Genomic DNA, 5,643 nt, shown 5'->3' with positions numbered 1-5,643 from the left:
GGTGGTTGAGAGTCAGAAGACTCAGAGGCCGGAGCATCCAAGCTAAGCTTTCCCGAAAAAGTCTCTGAACCCTGCTGATTTTCAGTGTTTTATGCTTGAAGATGGAGACAATAATATTCGTGCCAAGTTTAAAGTGAGACACTGTACTTGGCACATAAGGTGTTCTCAATGAATTGAATCATGGATGAGAAAATGCTATATAAATGTTAAATTCCAAATGTCTGCAGCATTGATATAGACTTTTAGAGTTGGAACCAGTCTTGCCAAGTTTGTAGATAAATTTCACTGAATTCCAAGCCATTATAAAATAATATAATGTGGTTCTTTTTTTTTTTTTTTTTTTTTTTTTTGCAAATTATGATGGCTAATACTTCTATGGGACCATCTACCAGACCATATTCTAAGCAATTTATCTATATAATCCTTGCAATTAGTCCACAACGTAGGTACTATAATTCTGCCCCATTTGAGAGATTCTAGAAACTGAGACTCAGAGAGGTCACAGAGACATTACACAGCAGAGCTGGGATTCGGGTTGTGGGCCTGGTTCTAGAATCTGTGCTGGATGACAAAGTAAAACTGATATTCCAAAAAAAGAGGTACAAGTTAAGTGTTATCAGAATGCAGAGGTGGCCGAGATTCCTTCTGGCCGGGTAACCAGACAAGGCTCCAAGGAAGAAGTAACCCTTAAGTTGGACCTAGAAGGATGAGAAGAAATTGAGCACACAGAGATGAGGTAGAAAAAGGACAAAGCAAGCAAGTCATGAAGATGGGGGACAGCAAGGAGTTCCATTTGGGGTCATGACGAGGATTGTGGGAGTTAAACTTTTGAAGATGGGTGAAAGTGAGGGTGTCCCAGAATGTCAGGCCAAGTTGCATGGATTATTTTTCCCTGGAGGACATGGAGAGCCACTAAGAGTATTTGAGCAAGAGTTCAACAGGATCAGAACTGTATCTGAGAGAGAGTTAATGTGACAGTTGTGTGTAGGATGGTGTGAGGGGGAGAAACTGAAGGCAGGGAGACCACGTGTCCCAACCATCTAATAGGCAGCTCTGCACCCACTGAGATAAATAAAGACTTGTTGACTGACTGACAGACTGGCTGATTGACGTGCTGCCTCCAAACCACAAACCCATCTCCATCAGAAGTCCCTTTCTTGGGAATTCACCACAGTGGCAGCTCTACCTGAAAGTGGGGACAGAACTCTTAGGCTGAAATGATTGGAAAGAGACATGACCTTGCATTTGTAGATAGAGAAAGGCTGAAAACTAGAAACTGCCCCCCGCCAAAAAAAAAAACAAAGCTCCAGGGAGGGATGACACCAGAGAGAGAAACACCCCCAAGGAACTGAATATAACCCCAATTCTTTTTCCTTTTTTCTTGTATTCCTCAATCATGAAGGGAAAATGCATGGCAGCTGTACATAAATGATGGTTTTATTTCCACATGTGAGGTTGTCAGAGAATTTGGCTATAACCTTTTATTAGGTGTTAATAATTTAGAAAAGGAAGAAGCATTCCCAAGTCAAATCTAATCTTGTACAAATAAATACTTTGCAGGGGAATGAGAACATCACATTCATCCTGGGATGAACAGACGATTATCAAGCTTTCACACGTTGCTGGCATGCATCAGCTGGGCCATTCACTCTGGTTAATGGCAATTACATTACTTTCCTTGGGTCTGTTTTCAGCAGTTAGATTCATAGCTCTGGGTGTCTCTCTCCTATACCGACTCTCCAAGGCTCCCTTCTATGTGTCTGTGAGGACCTATGTTCTCTGTGTATTTAGCATGCACTGTAATAGCTATACATAGGAAATAGTCTAAGGTGCTTGATGTTCACTGATAGGCTAGTGCCCTGTGTTTACCCAAGAGGCCCCCTATGACTTAATGTTCAATTAAAGTCAAAGCATTCACTTGAGGGTATAGAAGTGACTTCACTGCGTGCTTACGCATAGGGGCCTCAGCATAGAAAAGGCCCTGGCTGACCGGATGCATTTGAGATTTTGCTACGCAAGTGAGATTTTTTCTTGTTGCATGTTTCACATGGATAACTGGACCTGAGTCAGCCCTTTGCAGCACTGCATGCATTGGCAGTAGCTGGACAGCTGTCAGCCTGCTGTTAAATGTTAATCAAAACGTTTGCACATCTATATATTGGGGTCTGTGATTGCAAAGCTACCCTTTCCCACTGCAAAGGAAAACGAGCCTTAAGGAAGCAGGCATATAGTAGAGAAGAGAACCCAGGGAAAACTATGTAGACTAAAAAGTATACCCAAGCTAATGTTTTCACTATAAAGAAACAGTTATTGTGATGCATTTGTCTGCTGTCCTGGATCCTGAATCAGATAAAAAGCTCTGCCTCACTTGGCAGAATGGAGTTGACCCTCATTCATTTTTCTTCTCCTCTCCTAATACCAGCCTTCCAGCCCCCAAGTGGAGCAATTCTCCCCGACTGGTCCAGCAGTCCCCCCAATCTGGCCAGATCCCTGGACAAAGCCTCAAGGATCTCAGACAGCTGCCACTCCCCTCCCCCCACAGAGTGCCCAAAGTGGGGGTGGCCCAGTGGAGTGCTGCTAAACTAGTCCTTCAGGAGAGAAGAATAACCCTGACTTATAGTGTTTGCCCATTTCCATGGTGTAAATACCCCCAATGTTGGTAGCAATTTCAAGCTACCAACATTTCAACAACCAGTATGTGACATCTTTGAGCATTTAACAATCTGCCCATGTGAATGAACTTCAGCACAGCACTGTCAGCTCCCCCCGTCCTCCCGTGCCCCTGAGGGCCTCCAGGCCTAGGCAGGTGGTGGGTGCCCTAACCCCGTATGGTCTTCACACTCACTGCTCTGCCTCTGAAGACTGCGGAACAGTAAGAACCTAACATGCTCCTTAATCATCATCTTGTTCAGAAAGTGTCACTTGCCATAAATATGGGCTTTTAACCTGTCTCCTTGGCAGCTACCTCTGGGTGTAGGGACAGGGAATTCATCATAAATTTCACAGCTGGTTGATTTCAAGGGAGCAGGAGAGGCTCTGAGCCTACAGGAACTGTGGAGTGCGCATGTCTCCAAGCTTCTTCACAGAGGAGCAGGGCAGCCTTTTCTGTGTCTGTCTGTCCTGGGTGCCCAGGCCAGGCGAAAACCAGCCTAGACTCTGTTTTCATAAAGTACAGGAGGGAGGCTAAGGGAGTACCGACCTCGAAGGTGTAGAAATTGGAGATCTGTTCAGGTTCAGAGCTGGAAACCCATCAACAGTTATTAAGTTATTAAGGGGACTACAGGAAATATTTTGTAAGCATAAAAGCTGTTGCCAGAGGCTAGAGAGAGGAAACAAACAAGACACAGAAACAGGGAGATGGAAACTGAGACAGGGTCAAAGATAGAAACGAAGAGAGGCAGAGACAGATGGCCAGAGGTGGGATTGAACCAGATCGTCTTAAAACCAAAAAGCCCGAAATGGCCGTATTTCTTTATTGTTTCCAAGCTCCTGGGTACAGTTCAAAGCCCATTCAACCAATGCTCCCCTTCCCCCACCTCAATTCACCATTTAATTTTTCATCATAGCTGACAACATACCCTCTTCTTTGTTCAAACTCAGGGGCCCTAACAGAATGTTCTAACTTGACTCTGTGCCTTTATCTAGGCTATTTCCCCTCCGTAAACATTCTCTTCCCTTCTAAATGACTTTCTTCTTCCCCAAACTCATTCCAGTCCTTGCCTCGTACAGAAGACATCCCCAGTTCACTGACCCAGCTTTGAACGCTTTATTTCTCTCTCGCTCTCCAGCACTTCGGTGCTCAATTTGGACAAATCTTTATCCTGGTGATCTCACAACGACTCTGCAACTCTTCAGCAGTGCGGCTGACTTTAGCCAAGTCATGTCCCCTCACACCATCATTCTTCAGCTGCACACAAAAAAAGACCAGACTGAATGACTTTTAGTTTTCTTGCAGCTCTGACATTCATCGGCTCTAAGTGATGATAGCTGCAGAGAAAGATGAACTGATGGAGCAAGAACAAACAGATGGGGTGGCCGAATGTGGGCTGAGAGTGATCAACGGTGACAGTGTAGCCATGATCTCCAGTTGTCCCAGGATCCCCTCTCCCACAGTAACAACTGGCCACCCAGTTTGAAGGTTATAGATCCCAGTGTACTTGGTACTTGACCAAGTTCTGGCCTGTCAGACAGAAACAAACGTGATGTGTCACAGCTTCTGGGAACCTTCCTTACAGGACAGCTAGTGATCATCTTTTGCTCCCCTTTCTTCTTTATTCTCTCTTCCATACTGCTGCCTGGAATGTGGATGTGTTGGCTGGAGCACTAACTTCCATCTTGGTTCGTTAGGATGAGAACCACAGTGAGCTGGAAAGTACCTGCATCCCTGAGGACTTCGTAGCACAGAACCTCCCAAACTATATCCCTCTGGACTTTTTGCTGAGAGAGAAACGACTCTCACGTTTAAGCCACAGTTATTTTGAGTCTCTGTTACTCATAGCAGAACTTAATCCGAAATGATATACACAAAGTATTGAGTATGAGGAGGAGTTATCGTGAGGCCTCTACAGTCAGGTGGTAGAAGGTAGATGTGGGATAATAGATGACAGGTGAAAGGTCATAGAGGAAGAGCTGAGAAGAGCATCTCTGTGCAGTTTTCTTTTTCTTTTTTTATTTTTTAACGCCTACAGCACCTGGTCTTCCTGGGTGGTCTCTCATCCAAGTACTAACCAGGCCCGACCCTGCTTAGCTTCCGAGATCAGACGAGATGGGGCACATTCAGGGTGGCATGGCCGTAGTTCGGGCAGTTTTCAAAGCCCACCCCTAAACCCCGTCTCCATAAAGCCTTCCTTTTATTTGACCAGCCCAGCACTTCCAGGATCTGCCCTTCTCAAAGCCCCAGGGCACTTCCTATTACTTATCTGGCAAGGGCCAAAATGCTTGGTATCATCTTTGGGGATGTTTTTATTTTCCCAACCCAACTACACCATATGCTTCTGAAGGAAAAAAAAAAAAGGTTTTTCTCACTTTTCTCACAGATACAATGACAACAACCCAGATTTTCTGGGGCAAATCAGATTTCCAGTATTCCTTCCTGGTGCTCTCTGAATTTTTAAAATTTTTAAATTTTAGTGTTTAAACTACATCAGCCAAACAATCTTTTTAATATAGAGCCATAACAAAAATTCCAGTCTAGACTCAAAAAATCTGATTCCATACCTATACAACTACCTCACTGCTCAGTTAAAAAAAAAAAAAATCACTGATTTTTTTCTTGATAGATTAAAAGTGTCTTGACAAGTGCTCAAGGGCATCTAAGTGGAAAGAGCGATATACAGGAATAGAGAAGATGATGAAATATGACAAGTGAAAGAAGTGTGCTTGACGGGTATTATCAGGACAGGGGGAAGATGCTGGGCCCAGAACAATGACCAATGGACCATCAAGACAGGGACAATATCGGCTTTCTCTGCTCACGCACACGGCCCGTGCCAGGTATCTGGGGCCTTGCCATGGTGGGAAACTGGAAAGGTCTTTCTTTAAATGATAAAAGTAACTGGCCTGATTTCCTGGTAAAGGTGGTGAATTGAACACACATCTAATTTTACTCCCTCCCAAAACTCACTACGACTACAGCAAAGGGAT

General features: G+C 44.4%; 1 long non-coding RNA gene and 1 pseudogene across 1 annotated transcript in view; both read right to left on the bottom strand.

The window, feature by feature from the left end:
* Positions 1–3,467: 3,467 nt before the first annotated feature.
* Positions 3,468–5,643, bottom strand: part of LOC111744954 — a 106,280-nt gene continuing 104,104 nt past the window's right edge. The window contains exon 4 of the long non-coding RNA XR_002782411.1: positions 3,468–3,907. This is a non-coding gene — a long non-coding RNA (uncharacterized LOC111744954). The remainder of the gene's footprint in view (positions 3,908–5,643) is intronic.
* LOC111745653 lies at positions 4,680–4,798 on the bottom strand (annotated as a pseudogene).

The sequence above is a fragment of the Pteropus vampyrus genome, unplaced genomic scaffold, assembly GCF_000151845.1.
Source record: "Pteropus vampyrus isolate Shadow unplaced genomic scaffold, Pvam_2.0 Scaffold6, whole genome shotgun sequence".
NCBI lineage: Eukaryota > Metazoa > Chordata > Mammalia > Chiroptera > Pteropodidae > Pteropus > Pteropus vampyrus.
The sequence above is the reverse complement of the archived record's forward strand: the minus strand, read 5'-3'. Positions and strand labels throughout refer to the sequence as shown.